Below are 11,295 nucleotides of genomic sequence, written 5' to 3' on the forward strand. Positions count from 1 at the left end.
CTCCCTTCAGCCCCCGAGTGCGGCCCTTATCTTCGCCGCGATCGCCCGAGTGCGGCCCTTATCAGCGGATGCGATCGCTGGATAGCGAAGTGGCTCCCGACCGAAGCGGCTCTTGCTCGCTCCCTCCCTCCCGGGCTCTGGCTTACCCGCTCGCGCGTTTCACCGCGGCTCTTATCAGGGATTGCGATCGCCCTTATCTTCTCCAACTTCCCCAGCCCTGTCTTTGCAGCCAACACTGCACGGCTTACCCCACCACCTAGGTTGAACAAGGAAACTGCAGAAAGACTTCTGTCAGTCGCTGGAAGCTGTCAGGATGGCTGCTGCATTCCAGTGCTCAGTCGCTGGTGGAGGCTTCAGAGTCCTAAAGCCTGTCGCTTCTAGTGGGGTGGTGATGTTTGAAACCTCTCTTCAACTGCCGCAGGGTAAGAACCTGACTCGTCGCCAGTGTTAAGTATGTGTATTGTATTGAACAATTAACACAAAGACTTAAACGTATAACTCAAACAGGTCTTTACTGGTTGGAGGTAGGGACTACACGTAGATCTTTACTTCATGCCCACAGGCGGGAACTGAGGGGAGATCAGTACCCACAGTACTATTTATACCCCTATGGCCAGGAGTGGTACTGCGTATCACTACGCCCTACAAGTAGTGCAGTCCTGTCCATAGGTTCAAAGTAGCACACATATTACATACACAACAATATCCACCTTATTGAAAAGGTAACTCATGCACTGTTCTGGAAGCCACATATTCATACATTTCCATAAGAGAGCAGAGAAGCAGTGACAGCAATGCATTTATGACATTGCTGACACTCAGTATTGAGTGCGGTCAATTGGACACACAGAAGTTATAGATACTAATAATCATCCGATTGCAAACATCAGCCATAATTTATCCTGTTCCCTCAATATACAGGTGGTCTGCAATGCTGAGTAAATGGTCCTCATGGCAAATATGTAATACATGGGATCAGTACATGATACCTTTACTTGTGTGTGGTTTGTTAAATGAGACAACCAACATCAAGGGTGCCTTCTGGGGGAATCATAGCTGTAGTCTAAAAACATTATGTATTCATTCATTGCAATAAGCTGCATGATGAATAACCTCATCATTCAGAAGGGTTCCACCTAGAACTCAATGAGGAACAGTCCTGTGTCATGGCTATCACTGAGGAAAGACTCTGGCAGCCTGTTCCAGCAGAGGAACAGCCAACATTGGCACAAGCAATTCACAAAAGTGTAATTCGTACCCATTTCAGTTAAAAGACTTTCCCACTCCAGTGACTGCAGTAAAGCATAAGTTTTGCCCATTTCATGTTATCCTAAATCATTCACCGATTGCTGCTGAACAATAAATATAACCTGATGTAAGAAAAAGGAGTCTTACCATCAAGTAACTTTAAAGTAAGCTTTAAGTAACTTATAAACACACTATATACAAGAGAGGTCTTTACCATGCCTCTGGTAGAAGCCTCTTACAATACTGAACAGACCAGTATTTATACCAGTCTAACAGGAAGTGACATATGACAGGAAGTGAGGTATGTACACAGTTCATAGTTCATAGTTCACAGTTCACAGGAAGTGATGACATAACATCCCGGAAGTTATTATTATTATCACATTCTTCCCTCCTGCAGGATTAGGAGGCTGTGGTCTACCTTTTGGTCCGCAGCCGCCGAACAAGGAAGAGTCGCACCCGTTTGGATTCCCGTCGTAGAGGGTCGCTGGTCCGCTTACATGCGGTTGGCCATTGGTCAGAGTCTGTGTGGCCTGGATTGCCCTGTGAAGGGTCGGGGAGATCATGGCTTCGAGTACGAGCCCCAATAGGTTCAAAGTCGGACTGCCTCTGTTCAGAGGGAGGTGCAGAGCTGGTCTGTGGCGGATCAGTACTTTCATGCGCAGTACTGGGAGGGTCGCAACCTTGAGTACGGGGTTCTACCAGCACCAAGCTAGTTGGTGTCCGATCAGGATCCTGGAGAGGGGTACCCGATAGGTCCCAAGAGTTTCCTGGTGAAATGCCATCACCCGATGTCCCACTAGGTCCTGGTGGGCAGGGAGCCAGATCCCGTAATGATACGGTAGATTCTTGGCCGTCGGAATATCGTATGTTTGCATAGGTGGGGTTGGCATTGGTTAGTTCGACCTCGTCTATGAGAGGGTCATTTTTAGACGTCCGACCGTATCTTCGGAGTAATACAGGTCCAGGAGTAGTTAGCCATGACGGGAGTGATGTCCCATGAGATGAGCGATGCTGGAATCCAAAGAACCGCTCATGAGGTGTAGTATTTGTGGCTGTAGAAAGCAGGGACCGTATAGAGTGCAATGCATCCGGAAGCACTGTTTCCCATTGCTGGTCTGGTAGGCCCCGAGATCTTAAAGCGAGACGTACGGAATTCCAGATGATACCGTTATACCTCTCTACCTGCCCATTTCCGATGGGATGGTATGGTGTTGTTTTGCTTGTAGCAATTCCCCGTTCTGAGAGGTAGTCCTTGAGTTCCCTTGACATAAAGGATGGACCCCGATCTGAGTGAATATAAGCCGGCATGCCACAGAGAGAAAATACCTGCTCAAGGCAGCAGATTACTGTGGACGCCAGCATATTGGAGCAGGGGAAGGCAAACGGAAAACGTGAATATTCGTCAATCATGGTGAGCAAATATGTGTTCCGAGTTGAAGAGGGCACTGGGCCCTTAAAATCGATGCTAAGTCGTTGCATCGGTTGGGTTGCATGTATGAGTATACCATCTGAGGGGCGGAAGAACTGAGGTTTTAATTCCGCACAAAGCCGGCATTCTGAGCATATTTTCTTTACATCTCCAGTGGAAAAAGGGAGATTCCGTGATCATACGAAATGTAGCATGCGCATAACGCCAGGATGACACAATCCATTGTGGACATCCATGAGAGTAGAGGATGACATAGTGGAGCAGAATGCCCGTGTGAGGGTGTCCGGGGCCACATTCTCCTTGCCAGGCCAATAGAGAATGGTATAACCAAAAGAGGCCAGTTCCATCCTCCAAAGTTGTATTTTATTATTCTTAATTTTGGTTCGTTTTCGATTATCGAGCATGAAGGCGACTGATCGTTGGTCCGTGATCAATGTAAAGTGCTGGCGAGCTAGAAAATAGTTCCACTTCCGTACCGCCTCTATGATGGCTGTGGCTTCTTTCTCAACCGGAGGATAATGTAGCTCGGCACCTTGTAAGGTCCTGGACATAAATGCTACAGGACGACCTTCCTGATTCAGAGTAGCCGAGATCGCCACCTCCGAGGCATCACATTCAACCACGAAAGGGAGATTCTCATCGATGGAGTGAAGAGCCGCTTTCTCCAACTGTTTTTTGAGAAGGTTAAAGGCTGCAACAGCCGCTGTTCCCAGTGGAAATGATCTAGCATGCAGCAAGGGTTGGATTTTGTCCGAAAAATTAGGAATCCATTTAGCGTAGTATGCAAACAGACCGAGAGCCCGACGTAAAGAAGCCGGATTCTTAGGTGACGGGAGCTCTTGGAGTGGGCGAAGTCTTTCTGGGTCTGGCTTAATGATACCATTGCCTACGCAATAGCCAAGGATGTTGATGGTCGGTTGCGACTCAACAGATTTGGATTCATTCAGGGTCAAATTACGGCGATGGAGGGCATCCCGAAATTTTTGAAGGTTGGCGTCGTGTTCCTGTTGATCGTGACCTGCAATGGTAATGTTATCAAGATAGGGAAAAGTGTCCCTTAGGTTTTCCTGCTTAACCAGGCCATCCATTGCCCGTTGGAAGACAGCCACTCCTTTAGTAACCCCGAATGGGAGGCGACAAAATTGGTACAGCCGTCCATTAGCCTCAAAGGCCGTGTACTGCTTATCTGAGACCTTCACGGGTACCTGATGATAGGCACTTTTTAAATCGTAAGTTGAGAACACTTTGTATTCGGCCAGTTTATTAACCATATCATCAATGCGTGGCAATGGGTAGGCGTCCAAGTCGGTATATTGATTGATGGTTTGCGAATAATCGATGCATAGTCGCTGTTTGTGAGGTTTTAGAGGGTTCTTGACAATGACGACTTGAGCCCGCCAGGGTGACGAACATGGTTCGATGATATCCTCTGCTAGAAGTCGAGAGATTTCAGCCGCAATAAAAGATTGGTCTTCCTGATTAAAGCGCCGCGATTTCGTTATTATTGGTTTGCATCGAGGCGGAATACTGGCAAATAATGAGGGTTCATCAAGTGAAGCTGCTGACAATGCACAAAACGGTAATTCAGACAGTATATTAGAAATAGTAAGTCCGGGTTTGGATCCACCAAACTCAATGGTGAGTTTCTTATGCTGTTTTTGGAAGTCCAGCCCTAAGAGGAGATCACTACATAAGTCCTTGAGCACCGAAAGTCGGGTGGAGGGATACATACGACCATGAAGTGTCATATCAACAACACAAAAGCCGGAGATTCTGGTATTAAGTGATGATTGAGCCATCGCAATTGCCTGGTCCGATGGGAAGACATGTAGTTTCAATTTCGCAACAATCTGTTCCTTAATGAAACTATCAGTACTTCCTGAGTCAATTAAGGCATCTAAGGTATGCCCTTTAATTGAAATTTTTGTGGCTGCATGAGACAGGTTCTGTGGGCAAGCAGCTGTAATTGGTGTCGTTGCACAGAGAGTGGCTAAAACTCTCGGTGTGCTTCTTCGGGAGAGAGCTCGAGAGGAAGCTTGATAGGTCCTAGCTGGAGCATCTTGATAGGCCCTAATTGGGGCAGTTCGGTAGGCCTTAGCTGGATTGGCCCTCATAGAGGCCCTTGATAGGCAAACTTTAGCAAACTTTAGCAAGTTTTTTTTGCAATAACTGCAGGTTGCATTGCGAGCAGGGCAGGTTTTCCTAGGGTGAAAAGCATCTCCACAAAAGAAGCACTCCTTCCTAGATTGCCAAGAGGCTGCTAAAGTGGGGTCATCCTCCTCTTCTTCATCAGAATTATCAGAATTAGATTCCCCCATGATAGGGTTCACCTGAGACCGCTTGAATTGCCTGGTTGCAGCTACAGCAGCAGATCGAGATCTGGGCAGCTGATAGAGGTCTGCATTTCTCTTTGCCAAATCCAGAGAACAAGCTAGGTCAAAAGCTTTTTGTAGCTCAAGTGTTTTACTTTCTAGTAGACGCTGGCGTATAAATGGAGAGGCAATCCCGCAGATGAAAGCATCACGAATCATTTCTTTGCGGTACAGCTCAGCTGAGGCTGCCTGAAAGTTACAATCGATGCTGAGCCTGCAAAGTTCTTGCAGGAATTCGTCAATTGATTCCCCTGGCCCTTGTTGGGCTGTGGCCAGTAGATGTCTAGCATAGACCTCATTTGGGGTCTTGTCATACAGTTTCTTAAGTGCCCGAATCACCTCATCGTAATTATCCCATTCATCAACATATTCGAACACTTTTGGGGTCACATAATTGATAAGTATCCTCAATCTAGCAGGAGCATCTGCTTTACATTCATCCAGAAAATTCTCAAAAGTACGGTACCAGTGCTTCCATACCCTGCCAGCTGCTGGTGTATTCGGGTCCAAGTCCAGACGGATAGGTCTAAGGATTCTCTCCACGATGGGTGGTTCCCTGGATCCTTAACTCCGAGTTTGTCCGAAGGTCTAGTATTTGTGAGTGTAAATATTAATTTACTTAAATTGATGTAAGAAAAAGGAGTCTTACCATCAAGTAACTTTAAAGTAAGCTTTAAGTAACTTATAAACACACTATATACAAGAGAGGTCTTTACCATGCCTCTGGTAGGAGCCTCTTACAATACTGAACAGACCAGTATTTATACCAGTCTAACAGGAAGTGACATATGACAGGAAGTGAGGTATGTACACAGTTCATAGTTCATAGTTCACAGTTCACAGGAAGTGATGACATAACTTCCCGGAAGTTATTATTATTATCACATAACCCGTTTCCATCTTTGAACATCATGCATTTATTGCAAGCCCATCTATAAATGGGTTATTTCTGTAAGAATAACTACTGAAAATTAAACAAATATACATCAGTGAAAGTGCAAATGTAGTACAGAATGATTTATTTCTTCAAACTAGTGGTACATGTTTATTTCTACAGTGTCTACTTTATTATTTTGGCCTGTATACATTATACAAAGTGCTCAGATGTTTCTGTCTGTGCCGTTTGTAGTAATAATGCATACTGATGGACTGAGGAATCACATTTAATGGGGATGTGCAATCCATCCCGCCTGAATTTCCTTTATGAGATGCACCCAGCAATCCAATATGCCCAAGTTTCAGAACATGAAAATCTGCCCCCTTAGGTTCATCTAGTCTACGTTTCAGTAGTTGTAACAAATGATGTGTTTCTCTTCAAAATACTCGTCCAATTTAATCTTAAATAGACCTAAGTTAATTACCTCTATAACCTTCCTTGGTGAGCTATTCCAAAAACTCAACACCCTCTCAATAAAGTAATGCTTTCTTTATCCTGCCTGAATCCACCCCTGTTCAACATATAGGGGGAGACTTTCAACTGCTGTTCAGCCATTTCTCACCTGAAAAATGGGTGACCCGAAATTGAAAGTCTCGTGGGGACCTTGTGCACCCATTTGCCTGTCTAAATCAACTTTCAGGCAGGCCTTTAAAAGGGTACCCCGCACTCCTATCCAAAACAGGCGGGAGGCTGCTTTGATATGTAAAACAGAGTCCTACACCTGTTGTAGCACTCCAATGCAACCCTGAATTGTTCGAGGTCTCAAACAAAGGTAATTTCCCTGGACCTTTTGGCTGCCGTTGGAGAATCTGCAGCTCCACCCACATTTCCTCCCAGTTTTTCAGGTGCATGGCCCTGCCAGGTAGTGAGCCTGCACCTAGAGTTCACTCAGGCCGTGGCCCGGAAAAAAAAATACCAATCCTCCTAAGGCTATATAGGAGGATGCATTTATACTGCAAGTTTAGCACTGATATACATGTGTCAGCTATGGCTGAGTGGTAGGGTGTGATTTTCACTCAGAAGTTGGGAAGGAGGCGGGACTACAACTTTTGGGGTTGTAGTCCCGCCTCCATCGAGATGCGGCCAATCCACGCGATTTTAACTTGATTGACCTTGTTGAGCCCGCCCAGTGGGCTCAGCAGGCCAATTAAGGGCCACCCAGCAACAGGTGACGTCACAGACTGAAATTTCATCTGTCAAGACGTTTTGACAGATGAAATATCAGCGTTTCACAGCTGTTTTGAAGCTGTCAAACACTGACAGTCTTACTTCTAACCTGAGTCCTTCTACACAGATGCAGTTAGAAATCTCTCCAGCACAGAAAGCTGCAGGCTGTCACTTTTGACAGTTCACAGCCGTTCTGCTTTCTGTGCCAGTTAGATGATGGACTCCCGAAACCTAGAGGAAGGAAGGCTAAAAAGGTAAGTACAGGTAATTTAAACTTCTTTACATATTTTAGACACACCAAACACACTTACCTTTGCACTCATGCACCCATCACTCACCTGAACACCGACATCTCGACCCCTCCAAGTCCTTCAACCCGACGGCCCGACGACTCTAACTTGGCGTGGTTTGGAGCCATCGGGAATCCCACACTTCAAGCTTTAAAATAGGGATTAGGCTAAAAACTGCCTGTTAACTACCTGTTAACAGGCAGTTAACTGTCACTAATCCTTTCCCGCCTCGGGTTCGGGACTTTAACCCCCCGCACGCCTCCAATCCCAACTCCACGGGTCAGTTAAAATTGAGGCCGTAGTGTTGGAAGTGCCGTCTTTCGGTTGAGGCATTAAGCCAAGGCCCTGCATAGAAGGCCTCTCAGGCAGAAGTAAAAGATCCCATGGTATTATTTCGAACAAGAGTAGGGGAACTCTCCCCAGTATTCTGGCCAATATTTATCCCTCAAACAACACCACTAAAAAACACAGATTATCTGGTGATTATTACATTGCTGTTTGTGGGATCTTGCTGCATGCAAATTGGTTGCTGCATTTCCTACATTACAACAGTGACTGCACTTCAAAAGTACTTCATTGGCTGTAAAGTGTTTTGGGATGTCCTGAGGTCGTGAAAAGCGCTATATAAACGCAAGTCCTTTCTTGTCTTTCTTTCTTTATATGAAGCAGAAATCACTTTGCACTGAGACTAAACTTGCATTGTAGATTTGGAGCAAGGATATGACTCCAAGCAGAGACTCCCTGGAAGAGAGGTACAGTCTCACACTGCAGGAAACTTTGTGATATCCGGCACCGACGGGACCGAGCTGTTGCCGTCCCATCAAAACTGCCGGACAAACCAGCGCTAATGTTAAAACATACGGAAGCTTTTGCGCTCCATATCTAGCAACAAACCCTGTTGCTTAGCAACAGCTTCTAAACAGTTGGCCGTAGCTTGCAAGCGTCTCTGTAGCTAAGCAACAGCTTTAGCTAGACCTTGCAGAGCCTGACTAGTGAAAAAAAAGCAACAAAAATAAAAAAAACTTACTGAACCGACTCCTGAATTTTGCCGGTGGATCGAGCATTCCGGACAGTTAACCTCCGGATAAACCAAAGTTTCCTGTACTTGTGTTTGACACTGCATGGAGTGTAACTTGAGTGCAGTGACAAGCCTGGTTTACAAATTATGCAGGGGTTATGTTGGACTGCTGAATACTTTTTAAACCTACCTGACCTTAATTTAAGTGTTTATAGAGCAGGGAATTTTCCCTTCCCACACTCTAAAGATTTAAATATGGTGGTCCTGGGGTTGGTAATGTGATCAAATGTCATGCGATCAAACTTTGAGGAACACATCCAACCAGAGTTGGCAACCCTAGCCCCACTGACATCTGCTTTCACTTGGGGTACCAGCCTGCCAATGTTCCACAGGCTGGGAATGAGGAAATGCCCAGACTGGGGGTTTCCTCCCTTGGCAATACCCCTTGTGTCACCAGTGTTCTTGTTTAGGCTGGGTGGAGACTCCACCACAAGCAAGGCCCCGTGGAAACTGGCACAGAAGTCTGAGATCCTGCATGTCCAGGTCCTGGCCTATGTTCTGGCGCATCTGTCACACTCCTGCCCAACTACAGTGGCAGTGTGCTGGATGGATCACAGAATTTAACTCCTGGGTTTGGAGAACCCATGTAAATTGGCTGCCCAAACTTGAAACAAGCTCCAAAGCAATTTGCTCTCAGTTGACTTTGTGGAGCATAAATACACCTTAAGATCTTATATAAAAACTGGAAATACTCAGCAGGACAGACAGCATATGTGGAGAGAGAAGCAGAGTTGACGTTTCAGGTAGATGGCCTTTCATCAGAACTGGGAGAAGTTAGAGCTTTAACAGTTTATAAGCAAATACAGAGCCAGGGAAATAGGGGGAGGATGGGGAGGAAAGAACAAACGGGAAGGTCAGCGATAGGATGGAAGGCAGGAGTCATTAAATGACAAAAGGGATAATGGTGCAAGGTAAATGGGAGTGATACGGGGCAAGTAAAGAAGGAAAAGATGGTTCTAGAGGAGCTGTAAATGGCAATAGCAGAACCATTACCAGTACCTGCTGTCTGGAAAAAATGGGAGCAGTAGTTATGATCTGAAGTTATTGAAATCAATGTTGAGTCCAGAAGGTTGTAAAGTGCCTAATCGAAAGAAGAGGAGGTGTTCCTCGAGTTTCCGTTGGTACAGTGTAGGGGGTCAAGGACAGAGAGGTCAGAGTGGGAGTGGGATGGAGAATTAAAATGTCAAGCAACCGGAATCTCATGACCACGCTTGCAGACTGAAGAGATGTTCAGCAAAGCGATCTCCTAATCTTCATTTGTTCTCCCCAATGTAGAGGAGCCCGCATCGTGAGCAGCGAATACAGTATACTAAATTGAAAGAAGTACCAGTAAATCGCTGTTTCACCTGGAAGGGGTGTTTGAAGCCCTGGATGTTGGAAAGGGAGGAGGTGAAAGGGCAAGTGTTGCATCTCCTGCGCTTGCACAGGAAGGTGCCGTGGGAAGGGAAGCAGGCTCTGTATTTGCTTATAAACTGTTAAATCTCTAACTTCTCCCAGTTCTGACGGAAGGTTATCGACCTGAAACGTTAACTCTGTTTCTCTCCCCACAGATGCTGCCTGACCTGCTGAGTATTTCCAGCATTTTCTGTTTTTATTTCAGATTTTCAGTATCTGCAGTATTTTGCTTTTGTTTAAGATCTTATATATTGGAATAGGCTGCACCTATAGCTGTGTGATAGTGCATGTACTTAACCACCGCATAACTGTTCAAAACGTCTTTATTCCCAACAGTCTGAAAATAACCCAAAGTTTACTTAGAAGCATTTTAAAAAGAACTCCATGAAAGTAGTGCACTAAACCCTTAGCAGTCTAAACCAATGTTGAAAACACACGCCTTTGCTGTTACAATCATTTTTTTAACCAAAAAGTGACAGTAAAGAGTATTATTTTTCATTTTGTTTTCTTTCATTGTAATCTTTATGATTTAACGATATATTATGCCGATGTTATTACATTTGCTGTAAATTTAAAAAAAGGAATCCATGAAGTAACGTTAACTGGAAAATTAAATCTACATACAATATCGATCCTAAATATATTTTTAGAAAACAAATTAAAAATTAAATAAATACGTCGTGGCTTTTATATTAAATTGCAGTATTCATTTGTGTTATTCTGGTGAAAGTTTATTTCAGAGTAATCTATTTAATTAGGTGTCTTAAATGTGCAGGAAAAAAAACTAAATCCAGGATGTCTGACCAACTTTAAAATGGAATTGTTGGTTAATAACAAATAGCTGCAAGCAAAACTTTAAATACAGGGCAGATCAATATTCTAATCCAACAAACAGAAAGTTTGTGCCATAAAATGTTCTAAATGTAACGAATTCTTCCACTTTGTTCCATCTATCATATTTAATTAATGAAACACAAGAAAAATGTTAAACTACCTTTAATGACCCTTACAAAATAAATCCAAAAATCAGGAGCGTCAATGGTTACTGGGATTAATGTCGGCAGTGATATGAAATTAGTCCTTTTGAAATTTAAAAGGTACATTTCCTAGGAAGTATATAGAAACCACTGCTAAAATCAGATTTATTGCAAGTAATTATTTCCCACCCCCTTGCATTTTGTATTGGTAGCTGCAGTATATAAATATTATTTATAATCGGAATATAACTAGAATTTTCTTTCTTAGGTGTATGTCTAGTTTCAGAGACAGCAATCTGCGGTGTCTCCATCCACCTCTCACTAACACGTTGTTTCTCTCTACGTCGCCAGAATCACTGAACACAAACATTTCACAATGTAAGGAAGCGGAATGGTTTT

Source organism: Somniosus microcephalus, chromosome 4 (genome assembly GCF_052327205.1).
Source record: "Somniosus microcephalus isolate GS21.2 chromosome 4, FLI_Smic_1.0, whole genome shotgun sequence".
Taxonomy (NCBI): Eukaryota; Metazoa; Chordata; class Chondrichthyes; order Squaliformes; family Somniosidae; genus Somniosus; species Somniosus microcephalus.